Genomic DNA, 18,091 nt, shown 5'->3' with positions numbered 1-18,091 from the left:
GCCCAGGCCGGTTAATACTGAACCGAACCCGACATTTCCCCTTGAGGCTCACCGCCATTGTCTTCAAGACCGGTGCGAATTACAAGCATTTTGACCTCAAAATTAATTTAATGTTAAGGTCGGCTTATATAAAAGAATGACATTAGTACATACATTTACATTTTTTTAAAGACCAAAAAAATAAAGCAGGCAGCAAGCTTTCACTGCCATTACAGGGCGAAATGTTTGCTTTAAACAGTAAAAATTCAACTGCGTATACACTGTAATATAGGAATTGTTAACCACAGATGTGACCTTTGCTTAATAAAAGTTTTCATAATAAAGTTGAGGAAAGCTACCAGCTTGGGTGTAAAGAGAAGGAAATCTATGGGCAGTTACGTAGCTGGTATTTTGTTTTGTTTTCTCTAAAAATTACTACAAAGTGTTGCTGATCTCCACTGGCCGCTGTTACATCTGGTTCAGGGTGCTTTCAAATAACAACCAACTTCACATCTTTCAAATGTCTTTATTTTAAAAAAAAATAACTTCACAATTGATGAAATTGCTAACCACATCCTAGGAAAAACCGTACCAATTTTCTCTGAAGAATAGAAAGAAGTGCATCTGTTAACCTCTGTAGTCAGCAATAGGAAACAAAGCGGAACTGGAACTTTTGATGTGTATTTTGTTTACCGCAAGTCCACACAACACACGCTGGAAATAGCCCATTCCCGGAAATGGGCCATGAGGCTGGTTCAGCTCCATGAAAGACACATTTTTCAAATTGTTCTCAGCACCTCCGGGCCCACTGGCACGAGGTGCGCTTTCGGCTGGGCCTGAGCTGCTGAAGCAGGTGCTCAGCGAATAGAGCCTCATCACGCCCCTTGAGGGAGCTCATTGTTGGCGGCTCAAAGCCGCGGTCCTGTGGGCGGCGGATTTCCTCTCCTCACGTGCATTTATATTTCAGAAAGACAATTTAGGTAGCTTTGGGAAAGTGTTCACTGAATATGTATGCACCAGTTGTTTTTTCATACGAAGCATTTCTATAGCTGGGGTTGAGTAAGAAAACAGAATTTTCCTATAAGCACCAGTCATAAAAATGAAGCACCGTCAACCTCAAGCTGTTTATTTCGGAAGCCATGGAAAGTTCCTTTATGCCTCAAGATGTCGCTCATTTTAAAAAATGTGTTTTCATCGCATGCAGATAAACTGTTATAAGAGGATTAAGGATGATACTGGGAGTTAGTAAAATCGATCACAATTCACCGAGGACTTTACACACATGGGATTGTTGTCCTTACAACGATTTTGTGATAGAAAAAAAAAAAAAAAATAGTGTCTACACTGTAGAAACTGAAGCTCAGAGAGAGACTGAGCAAAATCCTGGAGTCGCACAGCTACTGAGAGAGCTGGGATCCAAACCCAGGCTTCTGACTATAACCCCAGGCTTCCCCACCCTGCCCTTAAAGATCAGAGCGACCAGGACTAGCCCAAGGAACCAGAATCATTTTCCACCAATGTTACGATTTAACTACATAGAAACTGAGATGCAAAACAAAAATAAATTATTAATATTGAATTTGTTCTTGGAAAACAAATCTTGAAATTTTACACAATTTCAACTTTTCCTTTTTGTATAAAATCCTCTCTAGTTTATAAAGCAACTGTGTGCATGTGTTTCAAAAATTCAAGTGCGAGGGAGAAGAAAAAGACAAGTTCACAGGCAAATGTGGTTCTGATGAAGAATGATTTGGCCCGGCCGGGCGTGGCTCAGCGGTTGAGCGTCGGCCTAGGATCCAGGAGATCGGGGTTCGATTCCCGGTCAGGGCACATGCCCGGGTTGCGGGCTCGATCAAGGACTCTCTCATCATTGATGTTTCTCTCTCTCTCTCCCTCTCCTTTCCTCTCTCTGAAATCAATAAAAATATATTTAAATAATAAAAATTAAAAAAAATTATGATACGAATTTACTTGCGATTTTAAAACTCTCATTCGATTCAAATAATATAAGTCAGAGTTCAATCTTGTCACTGTGGGACAGAGGTTTTGGAAAAAACAGAACCTTCGCTTTCAGTTTTGGGGGAGAGGGTGGCGAGCAGCAGAGCGGGCGGCATTTGGAGTCGTCTGCGCTGAGCGAGGAGGTGCGCGAGGCCCGGCCTGCCGGCTCGCTGCTCCTGAACGGGCTGACATTTTCGGGGACTATTAGAAATGCATGGATTCTGTGCCCAAAATACCGGCCGATGTGTTGAGAAAGAGCAGCCCGCTGTGGTCACTGGCAGGGAAATCTGTTCAGCTTCTGACCCCTTCTGCTTCCGAGGTCCACGTATAGACGCCTGTAAGTCTCAGCTGCGGCCACTTGTCACCCAGAGACACATTCCACTCGAGCTTCTGCCGTGAGGGGGGCTCCTAGAGAAACACGAAAATAGTCTGATTTCTCCACCTGCAGTTTGGAAACCAAGGGCCCGGGCGATGAATTTTAAACAGTCAGTATATCACTCAAAGATCATTCCAGATAGAGAGGTGGCATCTCTATTCCACGTGCTTATGGCTTTTAAAGCATCTTCTCGTTTAATAGCTTTTTTTGACACGGGTAACTTTTACAAATTGGAATCTAATACAAAAAGTTAACCCCTATCATAAAGCAATTGAATTTAATAGCTTTTTTTGTACTGAATTTCATAGTCAGTGATGCCGTCTCCCACTGGGTCTAGAAGGTCGGAGAAAACTGAAGACTTGAAAAAGAAAATGCTCGCTTAGCACGTGTGGCCCCCTCTCGGTAGGACAGGGTGAGAAAGGTGCCCCGAGGGGCTGAGATCCGCCCTGAAATCGGTCCCCAGGGTGCTCGGACGGTCATGCCCTCTCCTCGGGCGCGGGGGCACCTCCCTGCCCCACGGCTCAGCTGCTGTTGGCACAGCAGGTACAGAGCTCGGTTCCCAGGCTCAAAATACGTCCCCGCAACGTCCCGTCCCACGTAAGGCTGCTTTTCCGTCGCACGGAACGCCGTTCCCACGGCCGCTCCGGGGCGCCGTTTGTTGGAACTGCGCGATTCGTGTCACCCCTGACGAGGACTTCAGGCGACCTGCCAGGGCTCTGCCTCGAGTGCACTCAAAGCAGCTTTCGGTTGGGTTCGCAGCACACAGCGCGCCCTTAGCTATGCAGATGGAAGGCGCCTGTTTTAAATTTATCTTTCTTGTTGACAGTATGACAGATGTCCCCTGTGCGCCCCAGGCCTCCCCGCAGCACTGCCTGTGTCCCTGGGCTGGGCAGATGTGCCCAGGAATTTGGTTCCCCTCTCCCCAGGCACCCAGCCCCGCCTTCAGGGTCATGGCTTGGATTGTATCTTTAAGTAAAAATACAGATGGTCTGGGTGTATTTCTCATCCGAGCCCTAACTGAGCACAGCTTACGTTTCGGCTGTTTTTCCACCCGAGATTAACATGAGCTATCTTTTCGTTTCCCTTTCCCTTCACCCGACGCCCGTGTCGTAGGTCCTACTGGACGCACAGACCCCCTCAATCCTTGGGGCTGCCAGGCCCGCAGCTTTAGGGGGACGGACTTTTGTGGGTTACACGGAACTGAGGAGTTTCCTGGAATCAGGGACGCTCCAGGCTCAAAACCGGGACAGTCCCTGGCGCACTGGGGCCCGCTCGTCATAATGCCCACGACCGAGGGCAGAGCCCCCTCGTGCCCGGCCTAAGGGCAGCGCTCCCCTTGCGCGCAGCAGGAACAGTCACCCCTCTGTCTGCCAGGCGGGCGGACGGGTCACCGGCCTGGTCCTGCCACCACGAAGAGCGGCGGTCCCGAGCCAGGCCGGCCGCCCAGAGCGCTCCTCGGGGAGCCTGGAGGGCGTCAGGAGGAAGCGACGCCAAACCCAACGTGCTGCCCGGTGAATTCAAGATAAAAAGAGGGGGGGAAGCGCTCGCCCTTCAGTGCCAGGCCGCTTGGTTTGTTTGTTTGTGTGTCACCGTAATGTTGATTTAAAAACACTTGACGCAAGCTTTCCGAAAAAGGAAAATTAATGATTTTAAAATCCTACGGCCGTGTTAGCGAAGGAAATCCAGCAAAATATAAATTATGATCAGGTTGCGTGTAGTCTCGAGAGTGAGGTTTTAAGTCAGTGTAACCTGGCCCCTCCATAGACTAATAGAGAAAAATCAGGGGGCGATCTTGGCGCGTGCAGGGGATGACCTCCTAAGGTCGGACGCCGCGCACTGTTCAGGCCGAGGGAGGCCTTTGTCCTGCTGCGGGCTGCGGGAGCGACAGGGGCCGCGCCGGTGGCGGAGGTTCTAGAGCTTTCTCTCTACGGTCAAGGGCGAGCGGGGGTGGCCGCGGCTCCGCCTCGGGCCCGCCAGCTCGCTCAGGAGGGAGGCGAGCAAACCACACTCGGGAGAGAAGGGACGAGACCGTCCTGCGGTCCGTAGACATCGCCACGGATGTAGCGCGTCCGCGAGAATCTGTGGGTAATTGTCGGAATAAATCAGATTACAAGCAAGTTTTCGCATACAAGGTAAATATATTTTTTCCAAGTCCCCATCCTACCACCCCCCCTCATAGAAAACCCTGCTTAGATGAAGAAATAGGCCGTTTTAATATATCAGAAGTCTCAGCTCATGATAATGTCATCCTGTCCCAGTGCTACCAGATTTACCCAATCAAAGCTCTAACGTGATGGTTTGTTGATTTTGCCAAGCTGATTCCAAAAATAATATTAAAATGCAAAGAGCCAAAAAATATACAAGATAGTCTTGAAGACCAAAAGTGGGGAGATTTTCCCTCCTGAATATTGAGCCACTTAAAAGTTACTGTAGGGAAGATTGTGTGGTATTTGGCAGAAATAGCCAAGCAGCCCAGGGAGTAAAATAGCAGCTCAGAGAGACACCCACCTTTGACTTACAAAAAACAAAAACGGGGTCCGAGAGAAGAGGCGAAGGAATTGTTTGTAATAAGTGGTGCTGGTCACAGCTGGAATTCATGTGCAAATCCATACCCACAGGCTGTGCAGGAGTCGGTCCCAGGGGTCCTGGAGCTGAATGTTACCGGAAAAGCAGAAGCTTCAGGAAGATAAGGCTGAAGAATTCTTTAAAACTTCTGAGTAGAAAATATTTCTTAACCAGGTCATAAAAATCATTGAGAAAGTAAATATTGATAAATGTTGATAGCATCAAAATATTTCATGCTAAAAATAGCATTAATTTAGTAAAAAGTGAAGCACTTATTGAAGGAATACGTTGACGAGTTAATTGACAAAGATTTGCATCCAAGATACATAAATAAATCTTTCAAGTCCCTAAGGAAAAAAAAGGCAACCCAGTAAAAATATGCTCGTGATATTTCGACAGCCCCTCACTAATGAGGGTACAGATAATCAATAAGCAAATGTAAAGGGGCTTCAAAGTCATTAAGGAAACAAATATTAAAAATATGAGATAATGCTATTTCCCCAATAGAAGGCTAGAAATAAAATGGATGAGAAATTTGATAATCCTGACGTTTGGCAAGAAGGTGGAACAAAAGTGACTCTCGTGAACTTCGGCAGGGAGCATAAATTGTCTTAAAAATTTACCATTGTTTTCTCTGTTTGAAGATTTCCATTCTTTATGATGCTGCAATTTTGCTCCTCGGTATATATACCTAAAAGAAATTTACATACATGTAATAAATGCACCAAAAAAGGCATTTAAAAGAATGTTTTTAGTAATATGTTATGATAAATCAACTCTGGAAATGACCCACCCACGGCCTCGTGAATGCAAATTGAATGTGCAACAATATTGCATGAAAATACCGCATGAAACTGCAGCTCTGTGCAACACTACCACCAATCCCACAACACAACGTAGACTGAAGTTCTTATTTTTTTAAATTTACCTTTCACTTAGTATAATGTAGATAAAAATAAATTTTAAACGAATAATCGCTCCTCTCCTTTTAATCTCATTTTTTATTAAATTTTCCTACCAGCTACTGTAAATTCCCCGAAGATAATATCGTTTATTTAAGTTCTTACCTCCATGCCATCGCTCATACAAAGTATTGGCTTTGGAATCGTCTTTACTCCCCTTTGCAGCAAAGGTTTTTGCAAAGCCTTCCCAGCAGATCTAACACACACCCTCTGTGAGGTCCTGGTAGCTGGTCACCACCTTGGTTTAACTGGTTTCCAAGCTTGCTCCCCTAGTGCGTCGGCAAAGCAGGTAACCAAAAATGCTTTTGGGATTCTAATGAGTGGTTTTGTTTTACATGAATGAATGAATTGCCAATCTCATAGTCCTTAAAAGTTCTGTACATGGTTTCATCTTGCATCAAGAGAAAAAGAGAGTTTTATCACTTATTACAAGTGGGATTTGCAAAAAAGAAAAACTATCAGGGGTGGGGAACATCGGCCGCCGGGCCTTATATGGCAGCGGAATCATTTGGCCTGGCCCTGCCCAGGCAACCACAGGCGGGACTCGAAATTCAATAAATCTAGGAGCTTTTTTCATAGCTAATCTTTAAATGGATAATTTTGTCGGGCCCTCGAATGATGTTATAGATATCCAAATGGCCGTTGGCAGAAAAAAGGTTCCCCACCCCTGGTGTGTATTAATCAATTATCCAGTAGTTTCGGTTGTATTTATTACATGGGACTTGGAGACCTGTTGTCGTTCTGAAAAGGCTGTGAAGGAATTAAAACTCTGTGTTCTTGTTGAAACGCTTTGAAGTCAAACCAGGGTCATCTGGCTGTGGAGTTAAATTGGCCTTGGTGTGATTTGGGGGAAATTACCTAAACTCTTGTGACTCAAGATCTGTAAAATAAGAATTGTTGTTAAGGAGCACTTAAAAGAAAAAGATTAATTTTCTCTCATATCCTCTAGCCTCTGAGTTCCTTTAACTCAAGGATTATGTCTTAAAGTTTCTGTCTCCATCCCCGAGTGGCAAGCACTTAACCATATGGGGGAGATGAACAGGTGGACATTGAAATTATTAATACTCATGAGGTGGGAAATTATTCTTAGGGCTGACACTATGGAGGAAAAATTCCCAGAAAAAAATGAAAATTGATTTTTTTACAATGAAGGTCATGTGATTCCTAAAGTACATCTAAGGAATCACATGAAAACATTTTCTAGACGTCAGAGCATATCAAGTATTTATTAATAAAGGCGTTTGTGATAACTGTTCCTAAACATCTCACATCTGGGCAGGATTTATGTCTGCCAAGGCTCATGAAGAGCAGTACCTTCGATCTCTGGTCAGCCTGCCTGCAATGCTGGAATTTAAAATAGTTGGAGTTGAATTGCTTGGAAACATTCTCTGCTTCCACTCTTCATCTTCAACCCTCCCTCTTCCGGTTAGAAGCAAAAAAGTCCAGTTTCGTAAGTCCTTGTGCCCTCTTGTGGCGAATTTCTTAGCAGCATAAACACGAATATAGACAAGTCGTCAAGCTGGCCCACCCCCCTGTCCCTCACGGTGACGCTGTCCTGGGCCGGGGCACCCAGCAGGCCTGAGGCTCTGAAACAGGCTGCATGTACACAGGGAAGCCTGGGGAGCTCAGGGGAGTTCCGTTGCTCCTACACAGTTTTTAAAATATATTTTTATTGATTTCAGAGAGAGGAAGGGAAAGGGAGAGAGAGAGAAACGTCAACGGTGAGAGTCATGGATCAGCTGCCTCCTGCACGCCCCCTATTGGGGATCGAGCCCGCAACCCGGGATGTGCCCTGCCCGGGAATCGAACCCCGATTTCCTGGATCCGAGGTCGATGCTCAACCACTGAGCCACGCGGGCCGGGCGCACCTATGCTTTTAAGAAGTACTTTGTTTCAGAAGCATGTGACCTTGGGCCCGTTACTTAATTGCACTGAGCTTCACTGTCTTTTTTTTTTTTTTTTAATGGAGATATTTGTATGTCCAAACAAATTTACAGGAATACACCATAAATTAATGTCTACTAAAATATTTTATTTTCTAAGTGAACAAATGAAAAGGGTTTATGATGATTTGAACTATGGCACATAGTTCAAATAAGATGCATTTATTTAGGAAGATAACTTTTTACTATTGACTAGGAATATTGATGATTGGGTCTGGCCCAATATGGAAAATATTAAATTTAAGAAAATAACCAACTATATTTTGTGTAAAATTATATTTACATAATTACTCTTTCACCAAATATCAAGTCAATTATTAGACATGTTTTTATTTATTCATTTCCACAGATAATTAAAGATAATCTATGTTGTGCTCAATATTAGTTTAAGACTGGAAAAAACATGGTGAGTTCCCACAGGGGGCTAATGTTCTAGGGAGCAAACACTAAGTTAATAATCATATCATAAATGCAAAGAGAGAACTATGATAAATGCCAGAAAGTGAAACACGTAGGTTTGAGGTTGTTTAAAAGGGGAAATTGCCTTAGCTAGAAAAATACGGAGACAGTGACGCCGGGGCTGGTATCTGAAGGAGCAACAAGCATTATAGGAGCAGAGGGTAAAGGCGGGTTTGGGGGACAGGGAGGCGTTACAGGCCGAAGCAGTCGCTGCAAGTAGGGAAAAGACAAAAGGAGACTGAAGGGATCGGAAAGCAGAGGGAGGACGGTGTTAGAAAGGCCGGAAGCCAGGGGGAGTCCTGAGCATGGTGGCCACGCAGAGGAGATTTTTAATGGGAAACTTGAAAAAAAAACTTGAATTCGGCAGTCTTCTTCTTCTTATTATTTTTTTTTTAATTCTCACCTGAGGATGTTTTTTTCCATTGCTTTTCAGAGAGAGTGGAAGGGAGAGAGAGAGAGTGAGAGAGAAACATTGATGTGAGAGACACATCGATCGGTTGCCTCCCGCAGGCACCCTGACCGGGGCCGAGCCTGAAACCGAGGTGCGTGCCCTTGGCTGGGATCGAGCCTGAAACCCTCAGTCCACGGGCTGATGCTCTAACCACCGAGCCAAACCGGCCAGGGCTTGGCGGTCTGCTTGATTCATTCCCACAGTCATTTAAAGAGGTAGGTTTATGTGGGTTTTATTTGGTTCTGGATATGGGTTTAATAAATATTAACCATTTAGGTTTATAAAATCCTTGGGACATTTAAGGGTTCGTAAGTCATTTAACTCCCCAAATAACCTCACTTCGCTACTTTTGTCTTCTCCTTGCTCTTGCCCCCCAGCCACACACAGGTGCTCGCATTTCCGGTGGGGCGCGCCGGGGACGGGGAGGCCGGGGCCTGTAGCAGGGGTGGCCTGGGAGAGAGCAGCCCCAACGGAAGGTGAGCTGCAACCTGCCTGGATGGGTGACAGCCCCCAGCACGGGGACGATTGCGCTTCCATTAATCAGGGACTGAAGGTGGTAGGGTCCGTATCTGATTACCCCCGATCGCCGCACCTCGCTCTGTCCCATTCCTAATGGGAATGATAACAAATCATTGCGACCCTTCAGCCAAACCCAGGCACTGCCTTGTCCTGTTACTAATCAAGGGACGTTGTAAGTGAGCAAAACAGGCCCGTGACCCATCCGCAGTCATCCTCCCGGTGAGCCCAGGGGACGACACTGCAGTAAGATCGCAGACCCCAGGCAACATGCAATATTGTCTCAGCTGAGGGCTGTGATGAGAACTGAAGACGATGGGCTTAAAATGCTCTGGCCCCCAGCATCCCTCATCTTCTGATGGTGCAACGGGTGCCTCGGCCCTGCAGCCGGTCCTCTGCTGGCCTTCGGGGGCCTCCGACGGTGCACAGCGCCACTGCCCGGGGTCGCTGAGCCCAGCCTGCACTCTTTGCCACCTTTCTCGCCCTTACTCGCCAAATCCCACTCTCCTTAGCTCAAATCCCCCGACCACTAGTCTGCCCAGGAGCCTTCCTCTGCTTTCTCCCTCCCTGCGTCTCAGCAGGCTATGTCCCCGGCCAGATAGCGAAGACAAACGTGGGTCTCAGTTTCTTTTCCATCCTCTCAAAGATCATCGCGCCATGCTGATCATTACGGATGTGTGAGTGCAATTGTCTCCCATATTTTATCCAAGGCTCTAGCTCTTACGGTGCTTGTTACTTCTGCAGGCTGAAATTCCCCATTTCTTTTACATTTAATGATGCCTTATTAATTTCTTCCAGCGATAACCAGAATTGCCACCCATTTATTTTATTTCACACATGATTAAATATTTTTTTCTTTAAAAACTGAATTACTAGTGATAATTTTGGGGAACATTTAAGTCATCAATTTCAATTATTTAATAATGATAACTCTACACAAAATTATTAAGTTCTTACAAATGCCAGGCATTTACATAGAATGTTATATATATTTTTCATTGATCTTACCGAACTCTATAAGATGGGTACTCTCCCAGTTTCAACTATGAGAGAAATGAAACACGGAAATCAAATCCTGGTCTCATAGCTAGGAAAGTAACTCAGAGGAGCCCATACTGTTCATTTTATATCATGTGAGGAAGACTGAAATAACAAACTTAGCTGAGAAAGGACAGGTGAAGGACCAGTGCTAATTAAACAAGATTTCGAGAGATTTTAAAAGTCACAAAATGGAAGCATTATTAATTAATATTTGTAAGTAAAACCAAAGGAGAAAACATACATCTTGCAAATATGTCGCAGCAAAGAAAGTACCAAGGAAAACCGTAGCCTTGGTAATTAATGTGTAAAAGAGAGAAATTAATGACTGGGAGCAACGCAGAGTTCAAACCCATTTCTTACTCTGTTTTTCAAGGAAGAGGCAGAAAACACAAACCCTAAAACTGGTGCAGGCGGAGGACTTGTTTGAGATCCCTGCTCGCAGGGGATTGTAAAGCAACGTGGATTTGCCGCACCCCTACTTATGTGATGAAGGGAATCAGCTCTCACTGCTGGGATGAAACCAGTTTTAGATGGGACACTAGTTTCTGGCTGGAGATGGGAGGAAATTGAACCGCGAGCCGTGGAGGGGAGACTGCGGGTCTGAGCCCAGCCTGGGAATGGGAGCTCGCAGACCTTGGGCAGGTCATGTCTCCTCTTTCATCTACCAAACAAAGGCCTTGAATACATAATATTTCCTCCCAGGTATCCAGTGAGTGAAAAATACTTTCAAGTTATAATTATAAAATGATGAGGCTTGTTTTGGAAACCGAGAGAAGTTGATGAGAAGAGTTCATTGGTCTGGGTGAGGCTGGGAAAAGCATTGAGTGGAGAAAGAAGCCGACATTGATCGTATCTTCAGTGCACAAAGCCAGCTCTGTCCCTAAAATGCTAACCCCCATTCACACTGAAAGAGCTGGGAATCACCTCTTAGAAAAACTCATCAAAGAGCTCTACAAGGCGGGCATTTCTGACCGACAGGACGGAACTGGGCATGTTTGTCTGACATCAATAGCACGTTACTGCTGAGCACCGTCGTTCGCAGAATGATGGCCCCCCAAAGACGCCCGCATCCTTTAGCCTTGGAACCTGTGATCATGTGATGTCACCTGGCAAAGAGAAATCTAGGATTCAGGTGGCATTAAAGTTGCTGGTTGGCCGACCTTAGCATAGGGAGGTCATTCTGGACTATCCACAGGTAAGCACAGGGTCCTTAAATGTAGAAGCGGAGGCAGAAGAGGCTTTGGGAGGGATCGGATTAATTCCATGTTCTGTTGCTGGCTTTGAAAATAGAGGAAGAGAGCAGTGAGCCAAGGAGTGAGGGTGGCCTTCAGAAGCTGGAAAAAGCCAAGAAATATTTTCTCCCCTAGGCCTCCAGAAGAGAACGCCCCCTCCCCACGAACTGAGAAAGCTGTGTCAGATCTGACCTACAGATCTAAGAGACAAAAACCTGTGCTGTGCGAAGCCACCACGTTCATGGTGATTTGCCACAGCGGCCTTAGGAACCAAACGCAGCATCTCCCACAGTGAGTGGCAACGACGCGAAAGCAACCGGCGCCCTCTCCGGGCGCTTGCGAATTCCACGCCGGTGGCCTGGGAGCGAGCGCCGTGGGGTTCCGCAGACACGCGGGTCTGACTCCAGGCAGCGCCGCTCGGAAAACCTGGAAAATCCTGCCAAGTCCCCAGGAGCAAGGGGTCTGGAGTGCCTGTTGTTCCATAGAACCACAGAGGAGATAAATTACAGGCCCACGGGGGGGCAAAAGCAGGCTGACAGCCGTGAGGGCGCAAGACACGGTTTATTCCTGTATTATCACTTATTCTTCACCGTATCCTTTGCCATAGGAACCACCTCTGCCCCGCCCTGTATTTCCAACTCAGATCCTTGCTGTTCTCTGACTCTTCTTTCTCTTCAGCTATTTTTACTACTAAAAACATCTGTGCGGAGAAGAGCCAGATGTGAAATCGCATGGAAATCAGTTTTCAGACAGGCGACCTGAAAAAAAAAAAGCCTGTATCAATTGTTTTGACTTGGGAAAAAGTGTTGGTAAGCTGTAAAAACTGCACCGACTGCAGTTCAAAGGCACTGTTCAAAGGGCGTTTTGCTTTGAGATCATTGCTAACTACGTGAGAGGCTTAGTTGTGTTATAGAAGGAGCATTGGGTTGAGAACCAGGTTATTTTGTTTTTAGTATCAGTTTTCTCTTCTTAACCTGTATGTTTATCTCAGTTTCTGTATTTAAAGGGTGCAAAGCTTTAACGAATTCGTGTGCATGGCTGGCTCCGTGACTTTAAAGTGTGGCGTTTAAATGGGAGGAAATACTATGAGTAATGGAAAGAACATTAATCGAGCAGTCAGGAGATGGGTTTTAGTTGTAGGAGGAGCACAGGTTTCTGGAATTATAATGAACTTGGTCTGAATCCTCACTCCGCCACTGCCTAGCGAAGCTTAATCGACTTATTTACTCTCTCTGGTTATCTCGCTGCTCATTTGCAATGAGATGAGCAATTCCAATTTGAAGAGCTGTTTTCGGGATTTATTGTAATAATGCTCTTAGTTTCCTAGTGCGATCTCTTGCCGTTAAAAAGTGAGCGGTGTTAATTGAAACAGATAGAAGCAAGTTTCTCTGTACCTGGGGAACTTCTGCGAGAATTAACTCTCGGGCTCCTGTGCGAATGAGTCTCGGATCCCTGAGAATTACATGAGGCAGCCTGTGGATTTGCGGAACATAAATCAGATATTCAGTAATCGCTTTCTAAAAATTTCGAGTCCAAAGTACACAGGCCCCGGGTTCTGACCAAAGCGTGGCACAGACGAAGATTGTGAGCATCTCGCAGCACGTCCCCACCCTACACAACGCATGTCATCCGCTTCAGAGGAAGGCTCAGCGGAGGTGGCGCCGAAGAGGCCTGAGATGGCTACGTAGCGCCCCGGGAAGACCAAAGGCGGGATGCAGATTGCGGGGGACTGGAGGGCTTGAGGCCGCTGCTACCATAGAGTCCAAGCAACAAGAGGAAAGGAGGCTCTGGTGCAGCCTGTAAGGTAATCAGAGCCTCGTCGGAAACCGAAGGGGAGAGGAACGTGTCCCTGTAAATTAAAGAGAGCCAAGGACCGTCACAGGACAGTGGAAAACTACGGAAATCGGGCCTCATTTCAAAGGACACATTCATCATAAACAAGGCCTGTGAGGAACATCGCCCTGTTATTTCTTTTTCTGGGTGAGTCAGAAGTAAAAATAGTCTACGTGTGTCTGCAGGATTAGGAACTGAGTCCTGCCGTGTGAATGCCTCTGGTTTCCTTTGAAGTCGGCTTTGAAGTTCAGCTCCAAAATCCTGAGAATGTCCAGTTTCACCACGGTTGTGACTTCCATTCATCTGAACATTCAGGGACAAAATGTTCAGAAACCATCTGAGCAAAATGCTTATACAACCCCAACAGCGCTAGTAATTCTAACAGTTAAAATCTGAAACTAAAACAAGCAACATATTTGGAAACTGAAAATACCTAGATTTTCCAGATCATAGCGGTTCCACGCCAGTGTTTCCCTCTTGCAGGAAAGTCAGAGCACCCATTAAAGCAATTTCTATAACTTTAGGAAAATCGTGGGGTTCCGCATATAAACCTTCACTACATTATTTATCCAAGCCTAATCTACTGCTACTTGCTTTTTCTGTATACATGAATTTGGGGTTAGACTTTTAAAACTCCTGAGTGTGTGGCGCAAGGACCCCGAGGTGGGCTGAGGCCGAGAAGGGGAGGAAAAGAGCAGGAACGCGGCGCAGGGAGTCCGGTCGCTGTTGTGTGGGTGACTCATTGTATATTCTGACAAAAGCACTTCGTTTCTCTTGTTCTGTGTTTCCTCAGCTGTGAACTGAGGAATTAGACCAGAATTATCTATGACAAATCATCTCTTTAAAACTGCATATCAGTATGATTTGTACCAGAAAACAATGTACCAATCAGGTGAGGCCGTATCAGATCAGATACCCAGACACCAATAAAAGTGGGTCCATTCCAGGCAGCTAAGTGATAAAAAGGAAAGCAGGGGAGACCAGCTTTTTCGCTGCTCGGTTCTCTTTGCCTCTTTGAGGGTTTGCTTGCTTGGTTTTCCTCTGTCCTTCATTCCTGAAGCCCATCTTGGAGTGAGCTCTTACCCCTGGGAGGGGCCCTTGGCTGGAGCAAGTCTAAGAGGGCGGTTCCTGATGAATACTAAACGTTTTATTGACCGTAGTAATTATTAAGTGGGTTCCACAGCTATGGCACCTCTTGCTGGACCGTCTGAAAAATAGCATTGATGATTGCAATGATAATGCCTATTTCCTTGTGTTCTAACAATTAGATGAGAAGATGCGTATATAGTGAGTACTCAGTGAACATTAGCTGCTATTATTACTACACTGATCATTTCCCAAAGTACTAATTAAATTTCTTGGTCTCATCTCAAGAGTCTGATGGGATGAGGTTGAGGCAGGTACGCTTTTAGCAAGCTCTCCAGGTGTGTCACCTTCACACTGATATTGCATTATTATTAGCCAAGGGGGGTGGGGAAGACCTAATTTTACTGTCCTTGTTGGCCAAAGGAACAAAACCAGTCCTTGCAGCTTTCTTCATGGTGCAGCTCAGCTTGCCACACGGAGGGTCTCGCCTCTCCAACAATTGCGGGGCTGTGATTTTTGGCTTTGCGTGCTGTGCTAGTGTCTCCTTTAGTAACACAGGGGTTGCAGTTGTAGTTAGACATAGTCGTGTGGAGCCTCCCATGTGGAGAATCCTGAGTTACTACCAGTGATCTCTCCTCCACAGCATCAGGACTAGTTTTATGTAAAGAAATAAACGGGCCCTTATTAAACTTGACTTCTACTCCAAACTCCCACTTGTGAACTTGGGTAAGATTTTTGTTTCTCTAAGTATTCCATTTTAAAGGGTAGCCAGTCCCTTTCTCGGGGCTCACAGTATGGAAAAAACACATTCATGTGTGGAATGTGCCTCCAGAAGCTCCTTCCCTCATTCCTCCTCATCACAAATTGCTTTCCTAGTGTTAGCAAACCCAGGAGCTTAAACACAGACTTACTCATGCACATGCCCCTGGATACGAGAAAGAGGGCACATCCGTGTATCAGAATGGGGTCAGGCTTTCCCCTCCAGAGTTGTTAAGTTTTTTAAGAAGAGGGCTCAACTCAGACTCCAGAAGGCATTAAGCAGGTGTTTGTCAAATCAATAAACAGAGCATGGACAGACATGGAGACCAGCAACCTACCTTCAAGCACAACCTGAATTACTGTGATGAAAAGTGCCTTGTGTCAACTTGACTGGGCTGAGGGGTGCCCTGATGGCTGCCATAGCATGAATTCTGGCTGTGCCAGTGAGAGTGTTTCTGGAGGAGATTAGCACTTGAATCCGTAGGCTGAGTGGAGAAGATACGTCCTCATGAGTCTGGGCAGGCGCTACCCAGTCCTTTGAGGGACCTGACTTAGGGCAGAGGGCAGAGAGAGAGGAAGGGCAAATTCTTGCTCTCTCTTCTGGAGCTGGGCCTTCCATCTGCTCCTCCCCTCAGACACAGGAGCTTCTGGTTCTGGGCCTTCAGACTCCAGGACTTACATGAGTGCCCCCTACCCACTCCACACACACACACACACACACACACACACACACACACTCCTTCTCAGGCCCTCAGACTTGCCTGAGTTACACCACCAGCATTCCTGGTTCTCCAACTTGCAGACAGAAGATCCAGGGACTTCTCAGCCCCCATAACTGCATGAGCCAGTTCCTACAATAAATTCCCTCTGATGCATCTAGACATACCCTACTGGTTCTGTTTCTCTGGAGAACCCTGGCTAATACAGTCATGTTCTAGATTAGATTTGGAGCAAATCACTACATTTGTTTAGTTCTCAATTTCGTCACCATAATATGGAATAATAACAGAAGGGTAAAACAAATAGGTCATGCTAAATGTTTGCTATAAGTTATTTATTATGGCTTGAAACATGGTAAGCCCCCTAATCTACAGAGATGCAGCCTGACCTCTATGTCATGGCCTCCTCTGGAATTTCCATGCTCACTCTTGCTGATGGTCTAGTAGGACTGTTCTCTCAATCACAGTCATTACACAATACCCTTAAAGGAGTGTATACTTTGTGCTCTGAATTGACTATATCACTCACTGCAGAAGTCGGAGTCTTCTGCTCACATGGGCCAGAATTAGTCCCATGGTCCTGCCTAACTGCAAGGACTTTGAGAGATGGCATCCCACACTGCAAGGAAGGAACTGAACTGCAATAAATAGGGAGAGCCCTGGCAATGTTTATAGCACCATTTCAATGGATCTCTCAAAATAAATAATGTTTTATGGGGTGTTGTAAAATGCATTGTCTCCGGTGACTCTCTGAGCAGCCTTGAGAGACTTGCATAGGCTGATATCCCTATTTAAACATGAAGAAAAAGTTCAGGATTTCCTAAGCTCATGCAGCGAAACAAAACATGTACCCAGGATTTCTGACTAAGAACATTTCCCTCCACCTGATGTGTTTGTGTAAGAGTTAAATAGGTTTATATATTGGGAATCCTTTACGCGCCGCACAGCGCCCCATGCCTTAGTTAATGTCCCTCTGAAGGAAAGAGCCTCGTGAGCGTGTCCCTGTGCCGTGTGTGGGCAGCTTGCTACGCTCGGGAACAGGGTGCTGAGTCCAGGTGAAACCCTAACTGTTACTATGCGCTGGCCGACTCGCTAAGGGCCTCCTGTGCCAGAAAGAGAGAGCAGGGCCCTTCCTTTCCCATGGTCAGCATTTGCCGTGTCCCGTTCCGTTGTATCGACAGCTGAGTCTCTAACTGGGTCTCAGTCCCCTGGCACAGTGAGCCTGGAATGGCTCCCTGTCGTGCTCATAGAATGCACGGCCCTCAACCAGGGCAGAGCGTTTCCAGAGACGGGAGTCCCTCGGCCATTTCCCAGGCCCGCGAAGCAGATGGCAGCCTCCCTGGGTGCCCCAGAGAACTGGTTGGCACTACGGCTTCCCGGTCCTTTACACACGCGGAAAAGCAATGAAGAATTTGTTTGAATTATGTTCTTAAAGAGACATTTTCCAAAATAGGCCTATGCAAATTAAAAAAAAAGAGAGAGAGAAACAGAAAAAGGCTCTAATGGGCACAGCCTATTCACCATCATTTATACAAGAACCAGGCACAGTATGAAGCCACTGACTGGGTGATGGACCAGCAGAGCTCCCCCCTCGGGGAAGGACTCCCCGCCCCACCTACTGCCAGGAACTTCCAAGTCCCCAGGGCCTCACTGACATTGCTCCCTCTGGCCGAGTCTGACACTCTTACCTATATTTAGAGATTGTGTTCAGTATGTAGCCACCAAATATTACAGCTGAGTAAAACCTTCCTCGATTCCTTTAGCTGCAAGAATACTGTTCTCTCCATAGGTCCTAAATATCCCTCAATAATATATGTCTAATTATTGCCTACTCTCTGCTGCACTATTTTCATTACTTTGCTTCATATGAATTCTTTATAACAAAAAAGTTCTTCCTTGCCATTTTTCCCCCAAGAATATTGACTCATCTTGAGTACTTACACACCCGCGAATTTTAAGATCTGTAGACACTCTGAAAATACCTTGTTGGGATTTTGATTAGAATTTTCGTTAAACAATAGTGTAATAGTGTAATTTGGCAAGAATTAACATCATTAAACCAGAGACCCACTGCACTATAAAAAATAAGTATGACCTTTGACACCGAAATCTATAAATAAGCTTTTGTTGTACTCAAGAAAGGCCTTCTTTGCAGAGAGAAATATTTAAGGC

The sequence above is a fragment of the Miniopterus schreibersii genome (genome assembly GCF_964146895.1).
Source record: "Miniopterus schreibersii genome assembly, chromosome: 13".
NCBI classification, from domain to species: Eukaryota; Metazoa; Chordata; class Mammalia; order Chiroptera; family Miniopteridae; genus Miniopterus; species Miniopterus schreibersii.
This window is presented reverse-complemented; position numbering follows the sequence as displayed.